Source organism: Coturnix japonica, chromosome 2 (assembly GCF_054131305.1).
Source record: "Coturnix japonica strain WE chromosome 2, WE-NBRP24, whole genome shotgun sequence".
NCBI classification, from domain to species: Eukaryota; Metazoa; Chordata; class Aves; order Galliformes; family Phasianidae; genus Coturnix; species Coturnix japonica.
In genome coordinates this window covers 130,683,022-130,704,934 of record NC_140664.1, presented here as the reverse complement: position 1 = coordinate 130,704,934, position 21,913 = coordinate 130,683,022, and the positions used below count along the sequence as shown (strand labels likewise).

General features: G+C 39.3%; 2 long non-coding RNA genes across 6 annotated transcripts in view; one reads left to right on the top strand and one right to left on the bottom strand.

Annotated features, from left to right (window-relative positions):
- Positions 1–6,092, top strand: part of LOC146762160 (uncharacterized) — a 30,491-nt gene extending 24,399 nt beyond the window's left edge. The window contains exon 3 of the long non-coding RNA XR_014943169.1: positions 3,449–6,092. This is a non-coding gene — a long non-coding RNA (uncharacterized LOC146762160). The remainder of the gene's footprint in view (positions 1–3,448) is intronic.
- A 6,610-nt stretch (positions 6,093–12,702) lies between these two features.
- The window catches only part of LOC107308877 (uncharacterized), a 34,445-nt gene continuing 25,234 nt past the window's right edge, over positions 12,703–21,913 (bottom strand). For 3 of the 5 annotated variants that reach the window (XR_014943165.1, XR_014943163.1, XR_014943167.1), the window contains 4 exons: positions 18,747–18,900; positions 18,357–18,510; positions 18,118–18,264; positions 12,703–16,032 (listed from right to left, as the gene is read on the bottom strand). This is a non-coding gene — a long non-coding RNA (uncharacterized LOC107308877). Of the gene's footprint in view, positions 16,033–18,117; positions 18,271–18,356; positions 18,511–18,746; positions 18,901–21,913 lie in introns of all 5 variants that reach the window. The other 2 variants (XR_014943164.1, XR_014943166.1) reach the window with 2 other exon arrangements.

Below are 21,913 nucleotides of genomic sequence, written 5' to 3'. Positions count from 1 at the left end.
TCTCAGGGATAATAATACCACACCTGGACATAAATGGAAACAGGACACACTTTAAACTCTGACAGATTGCGGTGCTGTAGGGATACGCTGTGCTCAAGCACTACTTAATGCCAGGATTCACAGTTATGTAATAGACATTAACTTGCTTAGACAAGGATTCCTGTGATATTTTTAACCAGGTTTTTTTCTCCTTCCCCTTTTAGTTCAGAGATTCAGAACTCCCAGAGTTTTTAATCACTGGGTAGGTTTCTTCCCCTTGTCTTTCTCATTTGAATAAGAGCATTTTCCTTCTTTTTTGACCCTCCTGCCTGTTGAGCTGTGCCTGTTGATAGGACATTAGCTCAGCCCAACAAGAGACTGTAAAGCAGTCTCACAGCTAGGACACTTCACGTCATTGAAATTCCTTGCAAACTGAACAACTATTTCCCACAGCATCCTTAAAAAAATAAGAGTGTACAACAGTTCTGAACATCAAACTATGCTGCATTAAGTCTTCCAGCCACACACTTACTGCACAGACTCAAATACCTCCATGAAGGCTGTGGAGAGTAAAGCAAATAACAAGTCATCCAGCACTGACACATGACCTATATTTCTCAAGATAGCTTAAGCATCAGCATCCTATTAATATTTTATTTACACTTTGACAACAAAATTCCTCCAATTTCAGATTTGGTAAATTTTGTTACAACAGTTTTTCTTTTACCAGTCTGACCATCAAAATGATAAACATCTTCAGATTCTGAGCCTCCAAAATCCATATAAAAATTTAAAAAGGAAAGTAATGGAAATGACTATGGTTGTTTCTGAGCTGGGCACATTTTTCTGATGTTTTACCCTTTCAGGCAATTTGGTTTGAAATTTCTCATGCTCAGGTTTGGGGTGTTGAAAGAAAGCAACTCCCAGATGCAACCTCTATTAACCGATCAGTTCTAAAATTGCTCTACTCCAATAACACCTGGCTCCTAGTTTCAATATTTATTTCTTACTTATCTTGCATTTTTATGCATATGTAACTATGACCATTCTGTTTCCTCTGGTACCACTTTAGGATCTGGGACTAGCTTAATTTTGGGCATTGGCACAGGCTCCCCAGGGCAGTGGTCATGGCACTAACATGACAGTGTTCAAGAAGTATCTGGTCAACACTCTTGGACACTCAACTCCCAGGGTTGGACTCTATGATCCTTATGCACCACTTACAAATCAGAATATTCTATGATTCTACAGCTCCCCACCAGCACTCACCCACTTCATACCAAAGGTATCTGTTATGATCTCCGCTATTAATGTGAACACCCCATAAATTAAAATAATAAGACAGCTAAAATAAAGTGTTACCAAATCTTAATCTCTGAAAGTTGTATGAAATATTTTCCAGTAAATAAAAGCAGAAAGAACTGATGATCTAGAGCTTTCATCTTATTTATATGAGAGACTAAAATAAACCTAGACACCAAACTTTGATGAATGATAAAAATGTGTGGTCTAGAAAACAGCTAACATAACATAGGCATGTGTTGGACTTCAGCTGAAAATGTGGACATTTGTTAGTCACATACTTTGGTGAGGGGATTCACTGCAGTTTGGGGAGCTCCGTGTTAACTTCAAAGAAAATGTAGCTATTTCTGTTAGTCATTACAAGAAATCATTTATAGATTTAGATTTCTCTGGAAAGAATGTTAACAATTCTAAATGTCACAGGGCTGTATTGACATACTCTTTGGAAAAGGATCATGTTCTGTTTAAAAAATAGATTCAAGTGCATTATTTTGGCAGAAATTTCTTTCCAGGTGAAATCATTGAGTAATTAGTAATATTTTCTTTTCATTTCTTTTCATTTCTTTTTTTCTTTTTCCATGTATAAGATACATGTGGAATAATAAACATATTCACCTTCCCATCAGAAAAGTAGGAAAGATTTGGTTCATGATATGATTATGCATAAACCTCATCTTAAAAAAAAAAAAAAAAATTAAAATATAAATTAAAAATCACATATTTCAGTGGTACCTGAGCATTACATTCACATTGCATTCTCACCAGGTGTTCACTCTCCATCCCTTGATACTTACAGTAAATCTCAGCACTCAGTTCAGCTGCCAAACTGTCACTTTGTTATAGGATATGAGATGTTCCAGAATACCCCAGTACGGGACTAGAAAGACCCTTGTGGTTACCCACGCCCTTCTGGAGCCAGGCAAATCTGGGGTATCCCAGACGTCACTACACACCTGTATGTAGGCAACTGAGTTCAACGCTGCCACTGTTTCAGATACACAGGGGAAATAATTATTTTTTTTATTTTTTTATTTTTAATTTTAAAAATACAGTTTTAAAATATTTTTCTTCCAGGTGGTGCATTGAGACTCTTGGAGGGTTTGTCTGATGTCAGTGATGAGCTGAAAACCTCACTGAAGCAAATTCCTTCTCTTGCCCCCTTCGATCAATTGCTTGTCTTTATTGCCTTGCCAGATTTCATACTTACTGTTCTTTGTTCTTGGCCCATCAGATGAAGATTAGTTTAGAAACAAATGAAAGAGGAGTAAAATGCATGTGCTAAATAAGGCAATGTATGTTAATGGGCATCCTACGATTTCTTCCACTTTAGCCAAAATTGTCTTTAACAGTGAATGAAAAGGAGAGAGGATAGGAAGCAGCTGTTTCTACTGTCTGTAGCAATTGATTGTAAATTGGCCTGACACTTCTCACAGAGAGTTTGTGATGGGCATTTGATTCAGTGAATCTTCCCCAAACACAGAGATGAGGCACTGGTTACTCAATCCTTCACCAAAGTGGCAAACCACGGGAAGTGCAGGAGTATTAAAAACAAACAGCCAATCAGATAACGTAACTCTGGTATAGCAGATGCCACAAGCCAACTGCAGGGCATGTGCTCAACTGAATGGCAGGAGAAAACAAAGAGAAAAGAAGTTTCCTTTAAGAAAGGAAAACTAAGAAACATGTGTCCAGATTTTGAAGGATGAGGAAAAAGTAAAACAGCTGATGATAATACAGAAAAACAGCAGAAAGAGAAAAATAGTAAAGGAATGTATTACAAACTGCATTGCCAGAAGTTGCATAACAAACACTGGTATGAACAAACAGAGCTGGAAATGCACTCCTGCTTTCCAAGAAACTTCCAGTGAGTCAGGACTGCAACATGACAGAAATAGAGGGCAGCCTTTTCCCTCTGAAGCAGTGAGCATTGGGAACTTTCTGTACCCTGAGGAGCACACGTGCTCTAATAGCTTTTCAAACAAGCTCATGTTTTGGTCATTTTCTGTCATCTCTATGGAAATGAGCAAAACACTTTAAGAAGAGAAATAAGTAACATATTAAATAGAGTCTGGAAGTATATTTACTTTTCCCACTAAACTTGAGTGCTAATTGCAGTCACCTTTTGTTTTCCTGCATTTTTCTGGTCTTCTTTTCTTTCTCAAACAAGATAAGAGGGAAAGAGAAGAAACCGTGAGTGAAGGAGGAGCTGTTCACCAAAACAAACACTGGATCAGCACTTGTCATGCCTTGAGGAACAACCACTGTGAAAGCTATAGGAAAACCAAAAGAAGACTGAGGTCAGCTACCATATCTTTCAGCAGCTCAGTCCCCAGCCCATCTGAGAAGAGAGGAGAGTTTATCACTGCTGGTGCAAGCATAAAGTCTGTGTTCTCCCTTCTTCTGCCCCACATTCATTCCTTGCAAAAGAACTGCAGGCTGGAAAATATAACACCCAGTGGGCATGAGCATTGCAGCCAGTAATTATAGGCTGTTCCTCAATAGCTGTTTCTTGTGGTATGTTGCATAGCAGCTGAAGGAGTTTCCTCAGTGTCCAAGCTCCCACCATGTGCTCCTCTTCTTGAGCCAGCACACATCCATCTTTGTGGCTGGACCATGGCTGACCTGTGCAGGACAGCCTGTGTTGGGGTTGGCATACCCCAAAACGATGGTTGCAACAATGGAAGAACATCTCTGCAATGGCATGAGAGCTGAAGAGGAAAGTGTGTGCTGGATTAGGGAAGAGGTGGCTAAAAGAACACAGAAGAGCCAGAAAAGGAGATGCCTTAAAAAATATGGATGTGCACACCTTAGGATGCTCCTCTGGTACAGCTGGGAAGCATTTTCATTTCACTTTCTCATTTTGAAGTATTTGCATTTGCACAGAGGGCTTGGCATCCCATAACAGCTTATTAGTGATCATTAAATAGAAGAGGTCATCAGAGTTATGTTTGTATTAATACATCTACAGCAGTTAATTACACAGAGGAACATGTGCAATTATCCTTTGCAGTCCCAGTTAGCAGTATGGACCAGCATGTCTGTGCCTTTTGTTGTCAGGATCTAATAATGTGTTAATGTAGATCAAATATGTGTGCAAACTTGCATTCTCCAAGGCTCAGAAGACACACAGTGCAAAGATTACTGCTGATGGAACTCTACGGACTCCACAAACTTTGCAGAAGTCACACTAACATTTTTGACAGCTGTTCCTTGGGAAACTCTTTAGAAAGCAATCTTGTTGTATAAACATTGAAAAAACATTTAGATCTTACCCTGAGGAGTGGGATGAGATGAAACAAAACCTGTACATTTCACATCTTCTAAAAAGAGTAATTTAACTTAACAAAGGTATGAATTTCTCTTCAAGCTACTAGGTAGTAAGGTACTGTCTACTGAGAGAAAATATGGTCAACTATGTATCAAGAATAGCCTATGATTATCTATTTTACAAGAAAGTCTAGTGAATTTCTGTGGTTTAATCTAGGATCAGACATATGTTAATGTCTTATCATGGATCAGAAGGGTGGTTTTTTTTTCTCTTCCCATGATTCACATAACAAGGAGATCCCTGAGATTGTAAAGGGCTTCCTTTGAGTGAAAACTGAGGTGGCTCCAAGCACAGTCATCATGGGCTTCAGATCTAGTGTTCAGCCCAGGGCCCTGCTGCGGCCAGTCCAATCTAATACTTGGAGATGCTCATGTGGTGTAGATGCTTACAGCAAAGGTCTTACACTATTTATCTGCTCTCAGGATCTGTTCTACTTGCAGAAGTAGACATAACCTATTGTGTTTCATTTCCATGCATTATTAGTGTCATTTAACACCTTAAAGAATAAGAGATTACTCAAGCAAAGCACAATTTTTATATGCTATTTTGACACCTTGGAGACAAGCAAGCCACAAGTACTGTACTACAATATTTCTTAAGAAAATCCAGTTCTTTGACACTTATAATGGATTCTGTATTGTTAATACTTCCCCCCCACGCCCCTCTTTTTTTTTCCTTTCTGTTAGCCTGGAGCAATAGATTCAGCATTACATCCAACCAGCAAGTTGCCAAAAATTTAGCTTCAACATTCCAATTGACTGTGGTAGACTTGGCTAACTTAGACACCTTGGCTGTTTATGGTCAGTGTTATTTGTGTTGAATTTTGCTGTCTCTGTGAGGCATATGTGGAGTGCCCACATGAAACAACACATCATTTCTTCAGGTGTGATAGCACAGTTGGTAGGGCTGTGCAAAAACCCAAAGCTTCAGATAGTCACCATCCCAGTTTCTGCTTTACTCAAACACTTCCAATGAATAGTAACCAAAAATGCTTAAAAATCTACCAAATGGACAGTGGGAGAATCATTCCCAGTATCACTCAGAAGAAACTGAAATGGCAAATCTTGGGGTTTAGATTTGTAAAGCATTTGGAATTTAGCATAGTAGATCGGAGCAGGCGCCAGTATGTAATTCTCTTCCCCTGGCTGCAGTAGCTGGTAGCAAATTCCTCGGGTCAGTGCAAGAACCACAACTGAGAGCTTCATAAATTAGTTGTAAGCTGAATGAAGAAAAACATTATTTTTTCAATATCAAGGAGTTCCAGCTGTAAAAATGAAGCCAGTCTGAGTGGTTAAATATTGTTCTCCAGTGACTTTCTAAATACTGGTTAATGCATCACTGAGCTTTACTTCTGTACAAACAGGATATGGACTGAGCATGGTACAGGCAATTCTACCAGTCAAGCACTTAAACACTGCAGAATGCACCTATTTGTAAAGAGAGGTGTAATGCACTATTCACTGGCAATAAAGAACCAGAATGCAATATGGAGTGTATTGCAGTGCCTTCTAACACAGTGGAAGTATATACTCTTTTATAAGGTCAAAGTAACACTTGACATAATAATGACATACAGTCATTAACACCATATATGCATACAGTGTTATTCTTCCCCTTTTACTGCTGAGCAATAAAAAGTGTAGCAATGAAGGGTCCATCCAAATTAGAGGAAGTTATGTTTGTGAAGTTAGAACAGTCAGAAAACAATGTCAGTTGTAACTGAAAAGCTATGTCTGGAGGGCAGCTGAGAGGGTAAGAGGCGCAGAGTCATGAAGCAAAGTAGGATGGCTTGGCTGAAAACAATTTGGGGATGAGTGAAGTTTACAGTGTTAGAGGTGTTGAAATGAGAGAAGACAGAGCCTCTACAGGAAAGACATCCTGTTCTCAGGAGGCTGAAAGGAATGAGATGAGCGCACTAGCACGAACTTGGGGTCTACTTTCCAACAGATCCAATGAATGCCTATTTCCTACTGACAAATGACTCTTAAGAAAGAAAAAAAGGAACAATGTGCCTGTTTTACAAACAGAGGCAGCTGAATGGAAAGCTGGAGCACAGTGTGAATCAGGGATGGCAGGGAAAGGGGAAAGGAAAACAAAACTGGGGTGGGTGATCTGATAAATGTGGTGCAAAGGGATCCTGACTAGAAAAGTCTAAATGATTCCAGGTGACATATAGAATTAGTGTGAGTGCAAATAAAAAACAAAGCCACTCTTCAAAATATAAATACAACAGATACATACACTAACAATCCCAGCTGATATGCAGTAAGTAGCCCAGAAAGGGTAGTTGGAGGTATGAGAGAACGGGGAATCTTCTAAGGGCAGGGTGGAAGCTGGGAAAAGATAAGATTCAGCAGAGTAAGAAGATATGAATTTGGGTGGGCATGGGAGCAAAGGGCTGGCATTAGGAACATGCTGCTCACAGGAGGGAGAGGGACAGCTACTCAGCACTGCTCTCTGGTCATTGAATCCCACAAGACTTTTGTGCTCCCCAGCGCAGCAGGTACAGCCATTACCTTATAGTTGCCTTTCAAACTTGACTTGTTGGCGGTGTTCTCATTGACAGATGTTTAGCAGTATTCTCAAAGAAGAGTAGACAAGATCTGCCTGCTGTTTTCTTACATCCTGGATCCATTCACAAGATCTTACACTGAGATCATTTCACAGCTGCTTTATGAGTTCCGTAGATTATTACACAAATATTTACTTTTCAAAAGGAGAAACCAAGTGCATAAGACTCAAGCCTCAAAAGCTTTGTTTCTTCCAGTTTCCTTCTGTGGGGGTTTGACAGAATGAAACAAATGAGAAAGATAACACTGATCAGCACTCCGTGCCATTGAAAGGTCAGAGCATCACCTGGGAGCTGCAGTGCTGCAACATCCCAACAGCCAGCAGAGCACAGGGAGGTGATACAACAAGGAAATGCCGTATGGGGGCATCCCTGCCCCCAGCACTAAGTGCTGCTTACAGTAGTCATTTGAAAGCAGCCTTTAGCACACATCAGTTCAGCCCACATGAGACTGGCACACATGCCTTGCCCTGTAGTGGTGTACATTCTTACCCAGTGACCTGAGTTCCACCTCCTCACAGAAGAACAGGTGTTGAAAGTTTTCAAGATCAATGTAGCGCTCAGGAGCCCAAGTTTCATCTTTAAGGCAATTTCAGATTTAAAACGAGATCCTAGCTTCTCTATGTTGAGAAGTGTTCTGAATTGAGGGTTGTACCTGGTGAGCTCCAAAGGTCTCTTCCAGCCTCAACCAGCCTGTGAACTCTGAAAACCTCTGCATCACTGAAGTCAAACAAATGCCAGCTCTGGAAAAACAGGTCCCACTCAAACCACTTGATGTTGCACAGGCACTCGGGCCCCAAAAAGATCAGGCTGCTGACTGCTTTGGAAAATCTGTGGCCAAGCTGCTGTCTGTTTTCTGGCTACAATCACACATCACGTAAGTCTGGATCACAAAATGATATTCTTACCACACAGGAAAAGGTCAGTGTGAACTGACTCCAAGGGCTACATTCAGGCATTTCTTTTCATTTAATCATGTGCAAGCAACACGATCTCAGTTTGCTATCAGTAAAGACGACTCATAGCACACAGTAATGGATACACAGGAGGGATGTCAATTGCTTCTCTTTCGTAGGTAGATGCGCTTATGTATTTAAAAATAGATAAAACAATTAAGTTGCTATTATGGGCTTTTAGAGGCTATGTACAAGTCATTCTCACTATATCAGTGCTCTTTCACTGTATTTCACTGACTGGGTTCTGCTCTGCAAGTAACAGAGCCAGATGTGTGGCAGTGTATTGTTGGGTGGGCAAAAGTGAGAAGCCCCAGTGGGGCTCTAGGGGGGCTCACAGTGGTTGCTTCTAGAGGACTGATTTTCAATTTGCAGTGTCAACAAACTTTCTGTAAGTCACTTAAGGCATATATTATATGCCTTATATATACTTCAGTTATATATACATAAGTAGATGGAACAGGAGAATAAGTAGCATCTTCCAGGCCAAGATAACTACATCACCATGAAACTAATGGCAACAGGGGTGACTATTTCATAGCAGTCCCAGCAATTTCAGAAACCACAATGCCACTCACTTTAATGTAATTCCACTATCCTGAACACTGACTTTTCCAACTTAATTCATATATTCTCTTTATATGAAAATACTGGTATACCATATCTTTAACATGGCAGTAAGGATATCACCTCACTTCTTTAAGACAATTACAGCCAGGCTGTTATCACACTCCTGATACCCACCTTACACAGCACAGTGGAACAGCACAGAGTACAGCATGACACTGCCTTCATTCCTACCAACAGCTTGGCAAGGTGGCACAGATTCCCCATGGATTTCCCTTGGAAAACCCTGCCAAGAACTCCTTGTGGGGCTAAAAAGCCACGTTGATGTTCTGATTCTCAGAACAGAAGAGCTGGAGGCAGAATTCACAGTGCCACGTTCAGCACTGAGAGACAAACCACTACTCAGTCAGCTGTGAAATGTAAATAATTTTTGCCTTTCAGAATATCCTTCCTGATTCTGTCAAAATCCATCACACACAACTGCTTGTTCAAGCACAAAGTGAAACAAAGTAATGCTACAAAATCCCCAAATTTACAGCCTACCAGTGAATAGCTGCATTTCAATCAGTCATCCTTCACATGACATCTTCACAAAAAATACTGCTTTACCGATACCAGGCTGCTTTGTGCACTGCAATAGTGCATGAGCTACAGTTCAAATAGCTTAATCTTTTCAAAATGAGAGGTTCAGCTTTTCCTTTACAAACTGTGAGTTGGAAGCAGCTCCAGTAGCCTCAGGAAGCAACCTAGTTTTTAACTGCTGTCGATTAATCTGCTTCACAGGAGACTCTTACGGGTCTTACAAGACTGGGAGTCTCTCCTTGATTTGCAGAGGTGGGAAAGAGAGAAGAGCCGCAGCAACAGGACAGAGTCAAGTTCCTTCCAACATCTGCCCTGCAGAGCTCATCTAACTGTCTCCAAAACAGAACAAATTTCTGTGTAATCTTTACTGTCATCCCCAAACCGATCAAACAGCAGGGGAGCATCACTCTGTGAGCCTGGGCAAGCATGCTTCAAGAACTGGCTTTACTCTGAGTCTTTGCTCCCTCCTTCCAACTTTGGATTCCCAGGCTGGTTTCTGAGAAAGATTAGTTTGATCATATAACAAAGATTCATAATGTGCACCCCTGGATGTTTTCACAAGTCTAATCCGATGGAAGCTAGAAAGCCAGAAACCTAGAGAAGCATTTTGACCTCCTAAACTGTACACAAACTAATATGAACTTCATATTACGTGCACAAAATAATATGAACTTATTCCTATCGATAACAAGATAATACACAGGAAGAGTGTGAGCATGAGGTATTCAGGATCATTGTGGATGAAAACTGTTTCACAGAATATTTAATTTAACCTCACCAGTTTCAAACAAAAAGCAGTTTCATCTAAAACAAATTTGAGCTTACTAAGGGAGACAATGGTGGTACATAAAAGGCAGAAAGGCTGTAGAAAGCTATTGATTTTGAATACTAGCATTTTTAGTAAAAGAAAGAGAGCAAGCTGCTAAAGCTGATAAATAATTCATTGGAAAGACAGAAGACAACTTAATCTGACTATCAGTCCAGATAATAATTTCGGAAACAATGCCAGCTTTAACAGACAGATAAGATGTGTCAAAGCATCACTGCAGTAACTGCATAGAGCCAGTTTCCTAGATTTATAGAACCAAGCCTGCTTGTAGCCTTTGTTTTCCATGTTTGCCCTGTTAGTGCCCCAGAGTATCTTCCCCTGTTACTGACAGGCTCTGGCAGGGTGTCCTCACAGGAGCTGTCAATCTTAATGTTTTGATAAGTGATAGTGTATGCTTGCTTTAATCTTGTACCATCAGAAAGGAAGCAACAACCACATCCCATGGTAGCAGCAAAGCAGCAGCTGTACACATTAAGTGTGACTGCTGCCAGCTAAGTTCAGAAAACCACTTATAACCTGGTTAGTTTTGCACCCCTTTCCTTGATGTGCATGATATGTCCATATAACCTGCTAACGAATTCTAACTGGCATTTTTAATTAAGAATATGGTTGTACTGATGACCATCAGAAGTATGGCTATTTTTTAAAAAGGGGCAAAAAAAAAATGGAGAAATATATTCTAAATCAAAGCATATTTTGTTTTATGGACAAATTTTAATTCATTTAAGAGACAAACTGACCTTCTCTACCCTTTGTTATATGTCTCCAGGCACAAAAGTTAAATCAGACTTACAAATCAACTCCTTTTGCCAGCTCAGTCATCCCCTCACTTTAGCATTTCTGTCTCCCACAGCCGCTGTCTCGGTCTCCCCAGCTGTGGTCTGTCCCAGCACTTTGCAACTGATTAACTCTGAAATTAATACAAATCTTCACCAAGTTTTCCAATACCTTCCTAATTGCATATGGATATGATTCTGCTTAACCAACAGATTAGGTTTCTACATGCTTCCTTTGTGAATTAAAGTACTTTTTCAATATCAAGATTGCCCTTATTTTGTGGTGTTCTTATTTTTAACAGTCTTTTTAAGGCTACACATTACAGTCTTTCTAACCGACTTCCAGAAAAGAAGGGTCCACCTGTAGGCAAGAGCAGCTGTGTTGAGTTTGCTAATGTTGCCACAGGTAGTTCCTATTGGCTGATAGAAATGGCAACCATCACACATCTAAATTATATAGGTGTTGTGTTTCCCCCCTTCCCTCTCCCCTAGGGGATTAAAGAATTGGGTTATTTAAAATTAAACATTCAGTTTGATGATCCTTTTCAGCTACTGAGAAAACAGTCATTATCAAATTGCTCTTGTTCCTAGGTCCACCAAGGCAAATCTATTTAGCCATGGATGAGATGGTGGTGGGCAGACAGCTGGAACCACAAAATTAGGCTTTAATGAAGCCGGAGTGTAAGTAATCACTTTATTATTTAAGAGCAAATTAAAGTTTGAAAATTAGTATTTATTATGGTTTGGTTTGTGCTTTTTTTTTTCTTTAATAATGAAGTAGTTATGTTTATATCAATACGGTAGTTAAGAGCTTCAGTGAGTTTGTGAAAGGTCAGTTTAGACAGAGGCTGGGTGGTGATTGATCACAGGAGCTTCTTGAAAGCTCTTGTTGTTCTTCTTTACTTCTATACAGTACCTTAATGGCTGTTTGGATTCTGGCAGGTTTGGTGTTCTGCTCTGGTTCTCAACTCCCTCCTCTGTAGGTGAGGTCAGGAGCTCAGAGAGAAGTCATCACAAGTTGAGACACAAGTTCCCAGTATGATGGTATGTATGAATACGTATGTCTGTTACTTAAGGTAGCAGCAGATGAGTGCAGAAAGTAAGAGGGAGAAAAAGAAATGCTTCTTTTGTGCAAGGCTGCTTGTCTCTAGCAAAACTGGCACAAACCACATTTCATGCTGCAGAATCCCAGAATAGCTTGGGTTAGATGGGGCCTTAAAGACCATACAGTCCCAACTCCATGCGGTGAGCAGGGCTGCCCTAGCAGACCAGGCTGCCCAGGGCTCCATCTGGCCTGTGAAATGCCTTCAGGGATGGGGGGCAGCTGCAGCTTCTCTGGGCAGCCTGTGCCAGTGCCTACTCTGTCTGAGTAAAAAATCTCTTCTGAACATGTAACTTAAGTTTTCCCTCTTTTAGTTTAAAGCCATTCCCATGTATCCTGTCGCTATTAGACTGTGTGAAATGTTGGTCCTCCTCATGCTTAAACCAGGGGATGAGGAGCGATACTGGGTGCTGTACTGCAATGCGTCATCCAGGCTGGAGGCTCAGTCTTTCAGCCCAGTGAGTGCCGATGTATTGTGTTACTCTCTCTTGCAAAAAGCACTACAGAAAACACAGCTTAGCATCAGGTTGCTGATATTTGGACCATGTTATCTCTCCTTCAGTTGTGTAATTAAGTATTTGTGGTGACTGAGCTGTTGTTACTTGCAGGTTCTGCAGCATCTGTAGCACTGGTGGGTTCTTGCTGGTTGTGTTGCAGCTGCTTCTGTGTAGTTTGCAGTGCAGAGGCCATCCATCCACTTGTGCACCTACATCAGATCAAGGAGCTTCAAACTCATCATCACAACGCTCAGCATTTTCTGTTATTTTTTTCCCAATTGTTGTGCAACCACCCCTTAATTAATCCTTGTAACAATGAGAAAGAGAAACGTTAGATTTATTTGACATTGTACACAGAATAAGATTGGAAGCTGGGATAGGATTTCTGGGGAAGTATCTCTCAGTCTTCTGCTAAATTAAGCTCCTTTTAATGTTCCTCATATAATTCAGCTGTTAATTTTGCTCCTAATTCTTTTTCTTTTCTTCTTTCCTTCTTTTCCCCAGTAATTACTATCAGCTGGTTCAGTGCCTGCAGTGTTGTCGACACGTTCCAGACATACAAGCACGACAAATAATTTTTACAAGGCTTCCCATAAAAATATATTGCATATCTGAGATCACTTTGATTTAGTGAGGCTGGGAGATTTTAAACACTGGCATGCATTATGTATCCAGTGAAGCTGTGTAGATTAGTAATAACGAAGTTCATTTTTTTTGACTCGTGCTTTATGTAACTTGCTTCATCCAGTTGCTCTCAGCACAGGACATACAGAGTTCATAACACAGGGGTGCCCTGATCATGGAAGTGCTTAAGATTGTCTGGTTTTCCCAGTTTCAGAGTTTGATCCTTGTCTCACTTCATCAAAGCCTCCTACCTGTATCATAGCAAAGACTGAAGAAAGCACTACCAACTTTTGTTAATGAGAGGGAAATGTGGCTTGAGTCTTTTTATGTCTCTGTTATTTTCAGGTCCTTACTTAAGGCCAATCCAAATTTAAAACCAAACTAATTTTCCTCATACTTACCAGAAATACGTATTTGCAAATGCTTCCTATAAATATATGTTCACTGTGTACATGTGTTCTATCTATATATTTATATTTAAATAATTCCAGATGTGTATGTGTTTGAATAGATTAATATAGAAAATTCCTTTCAAAAACATCAGAACTTGCTGCTTCTCTCAAATCAGGCTGCCGTCAGGCTGTCTGCAGATGTCTGTTCTCTTCTGCCCTCATGTGGTTATGATCAAAATGCATGTGTACAGTGCAATAAGGATACCTGCATCTCTGCAGTCCCCTGGGCAAATACCTTTTCAGTTCAGAACTCTCTGGCAAGGTGAATGAAACATAATGCTTCTCCACCAGGCTGCAGGCTGCATATTCCCAGGGACCATTCCTGCTTCCAGAGCTGCTGCTTTTTAACCGGTGACTTTGGGGATGCTATTTGAATGTGCTCCATTCAGCTTAGCATATTTAATCCTTTCTCCCTGTGATTATGCTGCTGAAAATATATATCAAACATCAGGTGTTCACAGTATGGACCCTAAAAACACAGAATCTTTTGTCTTTAGAAATCCTGACTCAAGGAAGTCCTGCAAGTTCATCTTCCTCTAGTGTGGCCCTAAAAAGGGTAATATTTTATTAAAATGCTACGCATTAACTATGCATTAAGAGACTATTTTAAACTCTCCATCCCTCCAGAATTCCCATACAATGGCATTCAAGTTACTATAGTTTTCCTCATAACTAGGAGGATGAAAAGTTATTCTGTACTTTGGATAATGCTGAAGGAGTGTTACATGACATTAGTGCATGGAGCCTTTCAAATCCTGCTTTTGAGGAGTCAGTGTGTCAGGGTTTTGCCCTCACATAAACATTTGTACTCTGGGCATGTGCATATTTTGTCTTTCTATTGAAAATAACAAAAGAGGAAAAGGTAAACTTACGTCCTTTCATTAAACAAAGGATAAAATAATGCCTTAGAAACAGGCTACAGAAGTTTTGAGGTTTCTTTTTTCCCCACCCGGAATGTGTCCTAAGTTTGTAAATAGTTAATATTTTCTTTAACACCAGTTAATCTATAAATATCTTTTTTTACATCTGGATAACAGCAGGCTTAATACATCAGAGTGTCAAACAGTGCAAGTTTCGCTTTGATTCTCCCACTTTAAGATAAGCCACCATGTGTGCCAGACAGCTGCTTTTTCTCATAGCTTCCCACATAACTAAATCTTCTGCATAGTTACAAAGCAAAAAATGACACCAGAATCACAGAGATATATGTGCATTACTCAGGATGAAATGGCTTCTGCTTACTTGTTTCAGCCAAGTATAAACCATGAAAAAGTACACTGACCTCTCTTCTACAAGCAAATTTCTTGTTGGAGTGTTTTGTTCCAGTAGTAAACACTCCATGCCCAGATTTTTCCACCTTTGCTGCATGTCTGAAGCAAATAGCAGAAATTATGTGACTTTTATTCAAGGTGGTATATACAATTGGTATTCATAGCTCCCTCCTTATAGAGACTGCTTTCTGCAGACTGAATTGTTCAGTATAATTAACACACATTTTAATGCTAACTAATTGGTCACAAAAGTCTCATAGTAAGTAGCAGTGCTCTCTGTATCCGTACTTACATATCTGCGAACATTAGAATTATTAGTACATTAGATGGATTAGAATACATCTGCACTAGCATTATGAGGGTTAACTTTTTAACATCCCTTAGAATTATACAGGTAAGTTAGTAATAACTTACAAATATTAAGGACGAGGAGACTCTGAAGCTTTTGTGCTTCCCATTTAGGCCTTGCAGAGCCCCAGATTTATGTGGCCGGTGGTAGAAGATGATTTGAGAGAGCCAGACACTTCTCTGCACAGTCAATGGGAAGAGTCAAGCCCTTCTAAAGGCCAATGTTCAGTGACTGAAGAGAATAAGAACCCTTGGAGGGTGTTCCACAAGTGTGCCTTAGAGACAGAGGCTTGAAAGAAATCAGAAGGAAAGAGGTATGGAAAGTGCAAGGACTGCTTCGGCTGGGGAAGCGGAACTAGGAAAAAAAAATGGCTTCTGGGAAGCCTAGGAATGTGCAACTGAAATAAGAATTGATTTTGACAACGCAAAAATAAGTTTATTATTATGAGGCCGTGTCTTGTAATTTAATTTGGATGACCAGAAACTCGGAAAGATCTTTGTAGGAGCACACCATTTTGAAAAGATAGTATCAGACATCTAAATGCTTTGTAAACTCATCCAGACCTACATACTGTTAGAAATGCAGTAAAATGGTGAGGAAAAGCAAATCTGTTCCATGTGTACCTTACAATATATACAAATACATACAAGAAGTATTATTATATGTATACATTTTTCAAGAACTTTCACCAAACTGGTACATTTTACATCTCTTCATCATCTTGTTCTGCCAAATAAGTGGAATGCTTAAGAGGGATGGTAACTTCTGCCAAGGTTTGCTTTGCCTGTTTCAGAAATAAGTGATGCTCAGTCTACTGCATGTTATCAAATAAGGTTGTAACTTCATCTCAGTCTGATGAGACAAACAAAGAAACATTAATAAGTGTTAATTAATCCTTCTCAGCAGAATGTAAAACTCAATAGAAAGCCAGGAGCAGCAGCATCTGAGAGAGAATGCTTGGCTCTGCTCACTGCCAGCACCTTAGCTCATGTATTTTACATGCAGTCAGTATTACATAAAATAGATTATATACATATATATGGTGATGGAGAAACACAAAAATAACTGTTGCAAAAGAAGCCATAATGCTAAACATTCCCTGCATTTCTTGTGTTTGAGATTACACACAGCTCAATTTTAAGGGGAAAGCTGTGTTGTGAAGCCTCCCCTGAACAATGGTGGTTTGGGTTGGCTTCCACACTACGTGGAGGGAGGCTGCCATCTCATCTCTCTCTTTGGCTTGTGGAATCAATGAGGTTATTATGAATCACTGCAAGGTGCAAAGCATGTTTTTACCTAGGAGACAATATTTGCAATTACTGAAATGCCTGACTCTTCAGGACAAAGCATTAGCACCCAAGATATCTGAGGGTCTCTGATCAGTTACTAAAGCCTTTTGTGGATTTTGGACAAGCATGACTGTGGGCAGCCTTTTGTTCCCACCTTTAGTGATTTGTCCTTGTCTGTAGAAGTTAATCTTCAGTTTGGTCAGCTCGTGAATTTCATTATCCTCCTTTGCTTACTAGGCCTGACACTCCCTTCACTACTCTTACTCAAGTTTTGTTTTCCATTATGTCAAGAGATTGAAGGGAAGCTGCTCCTGCAGGTCAACTCCTTCCAGGGCTCAATGAATAAGTGAAACCTGCTAATGCTCTGCTATTATTATTATTATTATTATTATTATTATTATTATTATTATTATTATTATTATTATTATTATTATTATTATTATTTCTCCAGTTCCAAGAGCTATGGAAGCTTCTGACAGCTCAGGCAGAGCAAAAGACTGTTAGTAGTTATCTTTCGATATAATACACTGATGAGAAAATCTCTCATAGATCTCAACAAGCATGTTTTGTTCCTCATAATGTAATGTTGGCGTATCTGTGGGCTCCTGTTATGGGCCTGGATGTCAAAGCGTATTAGACTTGTACATTGTATTCACAAGTTTGGTTGTTAAAAATAAGTTAACACATGCTTTCTGAAATTCGAATTGTTATTCTGGTATTTTCAGTTCCACTTATAATACATTTACAATCAAAAAACATATTGGCATAGGTCAGTCGAGGTCATCTCCATTATCTGAAAATCACCAGGAATCTCAAAATCCAATGAAAGTGCAGAGGTATATTTGAAGACAACCAAGTTCATTGAGTACCTGGAAGAACAACAACCTGAGCCATCTCACTGACCCTACGGAATTAGAAATCATGCCATCTGACTTTAAAATGGCAACTGTCTGCCCTTAGTCATAAATTTCATGTCTGAATTCTCATGTCTTTCACCCAAGGTAGTAACCCCCATTGGACTGTGAGCACGAAGTCCGTACCTGCAGTGTATTTATCAAATGCATGCAAATCTTCTTAAGTGCAGAGGATATAGCATGTTGTCAGCTGTGTACATGGTAACTAAAACCAGGATCTACTCTGACAGTAATGAATTCTGACTGTGAAGCAGTAGTTATTTCTGTCCTAAATGACAAACTGCCGTGTCCTATTATCTAGAAGCTTTAAGGCCTGACACACTCTATTTCACCTAATGAAAACAGCTTAAAACAAGAAGACAAGTTAGCATATGCAACAAGGAATGGATATGGAATTGAATTATCCCAAGTAGCTAAGAACTAAATACCACTGAATTTTTTCTAATCATGGCTATTCATTTTATTGTAAGGTATTCTTAAATTTCGAGCAAGTACTTGACTTAGTATTCCAGCATCACCTCACCTTTCCCAAAAGACAGAAGAAGGCTATAGTTGTCACAAGGAATTACCCACAGCTGAGGGAACACTCTATCAGAAGTGTGGCAACCACAATTTAATTTCTAAAAGAAAGTGAAAGCTAACACCTTCATGCTGCTGTGTTAGGAAAAGTGGTTGCGAAGCAGTTCAAACCAGCAACATCCCTGCTGCTGAATCTCACAAGAGAAGACACTTACCCTTTCCTAAGGGTAAGTCCATTTAGTAGTTAGCCCTGAATCAGCCTTTTTCCTTGTTCTGTATTTTCCAGTTTCAGTGCTGTAAGGGGATGACCAGTAAATCATTCATTCATCTGTACATAAAATGAATGATAAATATTGTAGTACCTGTAGCTGTAAAAAAAGACTATTTTCAACATTCTGGAAAGGCTTGGGAAATATAGGCTGTATTCTTAAAAGGCAGCTGAGAATCTGCTTACCAGTGCTGCAGGCATTCTTTTAAACCACAGTAGCAAGGACCAGGGACACAGAAGTGTAGTTTAAAGATGTTCTTCTGGAACAAAGCTTTGCTAAGCTTCACATTTTCCTTTTCAAAATTGCCTATGTGTTCCTTTGGACATGAGAAAACTATGACTTGTAAAAAAAAAAATAAAAAATGGTAAGAAGAAGCAAAGAAGCAAGCAGTCATACACTATAGTGAAAGATTAACAACGTTAGTCATGCTGGGTTCCCAACTTAATAACAACTGACTGATTCAATTACAACTTTGTAGTATGAATATAACTCAGCTGAGAGCCCAAGAGCAGCACATTAAACCACCAAAAAATGTAGTAACTACCTTCAATTATAGATAAATCTCTAGGCCTTACCTTCCATGTCTGTTTATCAGAGCACATCAGAGTCCAGAAAATTGGAGGTTCTGCAAATGGAATGAACCAGATAGGCCAAGACTGTTGGATGGACAGAATACAAATCCTTGTGTTCGGATACAAATCTTCAAACTGACGGATCTTTTTTCTTTATCTGTAACAGGAGGGATAAATTCTGACCATCCAGGACACAATTTTCAAAAACTCCTGAAATGGTTTTGAAAAGGTGTGTACTATCATCTCAGCTTTGCATTTAGCCAGCTCTACACATTACTGGTGTTAAGAATAAGGTTTCCTTACTGGGTCATATCTTTATCTATCCAGTGTGCTTTTATTTTATCAAGGTACTGAATAATTCTGTTCAAAAACTACGATATATTTGATTTGGCTTTTTTGAAGCTTTTTGCTTCGTCTTCCAGATAACAATCTCGTTGTCTATATATACAGTATTTCTGTTTCTATCTATAGATATTTTGGCTCAGAACAAACTTGGCAGCAGCAATACTGTGGAGACAGTGCTAAGGTATAACACATGCTGAAATATAATATACATCCTTTGCACATGTCATAACATACAAATTTGTAACTCTGAGGCTCCACTTGTTTTATTTTATTTCCGATGCCTGGATTCGCATGCCCTTCATTGGATAGACATAATAATACATCAGTTCGGAATCTGCATATAGCTTTACTAGGATTTTTAATTGAGTTTTACATTTACGGTGAGATTCCATTGCTTACTCTTATTCATGTTTACCATCTGTGTGCTAATCAAATAACTCAGCACCCTAAACTTGCAATCCATGTGGACTAGTGCAGAGATGAACACAGCTGCTAAATGCATTATTTATCTGAAAGAAGAGTCTAAGTCATAACATTTACGCTCTGATCTGAATTTCCCTGTTTTTCAGATGATGCAGATGTACTGCCGGTTTTAACTTCCATCCCATTTAAATGGCCATTTCATTTGTGTGTATATTGCTTGCTTATTTTTTAACAAGACAAAATAAATATCTAGGACTCAAATGACTTTTTATGGGGTTCATTAAAGAGCAAAGAGTACATCTTCCTCAAAACAGTGATGGGAAACATCAAATGTGCTAGCTACAAGTTTAGACTCTTGATACCAAGAGGTCGTAGTAGATTCCATGCTTGGGGACAAGTCCAGGCTCTTTTTCCACATCCCATGTGTTCCAGAACAATAATTTAAGACATATGTGTTTACCCTCTGGAAATCCAGAGACCAGCTGTTTCCTCCCTGTGCGACGTGAGTGCTCCTTTCTGTCACAGAACTGTAGGACTTGCTGAGGACCAGGACGGAACAAATGAAGGATCGGAGCATATGTATTATTGTTTGCTGTACGTTGCTCTCCCCAGAGTGTATATAGGGCTTTGGTCTTCCCAAATAAAATATTTTTATGTTTTATGGAAATATAACTAGAGGTATAACAAGTGCTATAAAATACTTGATAGTCTGCAGTCTGAGGTCAAAGAGTGTGAGAGCCCAAGTGTGTAGGTGTTCTTCTGCTCTTTCTGAACTGCCTGGCACTTTTTGATACCATTGCTATTGGATAGATAGATTTATGTGTAATTAATTCTATACTTTTGCTACTGAACCCCTTCTCTTTGGTGTTTCTTATTACTGAAGAGTAAATGGATATAAAAAAAGAAAACACAACTTTTTTCAGCTGTTGTTGTTGCCAGGGAAAACTGCAGCTATATTAGATTTTTTTTAAAGAATTTGATGCATGGTGAGGAGAGAGGCAAGAGAGGAGACAGGACATGATCATTCCTTACTCTGCCAGAGAAAGAGTTTGAAATAGACAGCAATTATCTTCTGGAGAAGCAGTATGGATGGGAAAAGCCCAGAATTATTAGAACCACTTATTTCTCAAGAGACGTAATGATAATGAGGGCTAGCAGGGCAGTAATACCACAAAAATAGCTCTTTCTATGTACTCTATAAAACTGTGTTCTTTGCTCTGGGCAGAGCCAGCAAGAGAAGAATCATAAAGAAACCAAAGGAAAAAATATATATATAACTGAACATCTTTCCATCAAAACAAAAGTGGAAGAAATGAGCAGATAAGCTTGTATCACCAAGTCCATGTTTTAACCAGCATCAGTTCATCGTTACATGGGACATCATTTGTATCCTGCTTTTTGAAACAGCTGGTGTAAATCACTCAAGTAACAACTCATTGAAATGCAAACAAACAGAATCATCTTATGAGTTGACCTGATGTATTATGACAAGAAATATTTTGGCTTCTGCAGTCGTCATTAGTGGAGTTTACAAACTGTCAGCTGTCTCCAAGGTGTAAGTCCGAGGTGTAATCTTCTTACCTCCAGAATATTAAAGTTCCAGAAAAAGAACATGTCTAAGATGTTTGAGCAGAATATTTATAAAATGGACTGCTGGCAAAGTTGCTGTTGTTCATTTTATGCCACAGAGGTTTATGGGTGAAAACCTGCCTAGTTTTTTGTGTGTATATTAAATGAGAAAGATTAGCTAAATATCCTTTCTAGAGATGGATTATGTGAACTATTAAACATTCTTAGTATTCATTTAGAAAAGTAAGTCTGACACGAGAGTGCCATTAATATCACTGGCTATATATAAACCAAAAAAGAGAGGGATGGAGAGAGAAAAACACCACAAAAAAAATATGACATTCATAATTACTGCAGCAAGGATAGGAATTTTACCTTTTCAAGCACTCACTAATTCCATGAGTGTTCATATCTCCCTGCGGTGTCATACTTCTACCAAGTGACCTTGAATTTACTTAGAATCAAACAAGAGCAAAATGTTTTACAGTAAACAGTGGGTTTGTCTTGCCAGGCATTGAGACAGAACAAGGACTGTTTATCAGCACTCCCAGATTATTCTCCTGCAAGTTGAGCATTGTTGGGAATTTTTATCTCAACAGTGATTATCTGCTGTTGCTACTTTCCACCCCTCAGAATTTCTGGTTCTTGTCTAGTCTTGCTGGACAAGCATGTCTGTACAGGACCAAAACCCTTATAAATTTCTTCTGAATTAAGAAAAAATGAAAACTCTGGTTTGGCACAATGTCTGTGTGAGGAAGACACATGCGTTCCTCTGTGAAGTCCTTAGTAGTGCAGCCAAGACTGCATGGTTTTCATGTACTTATGCGTGAGGA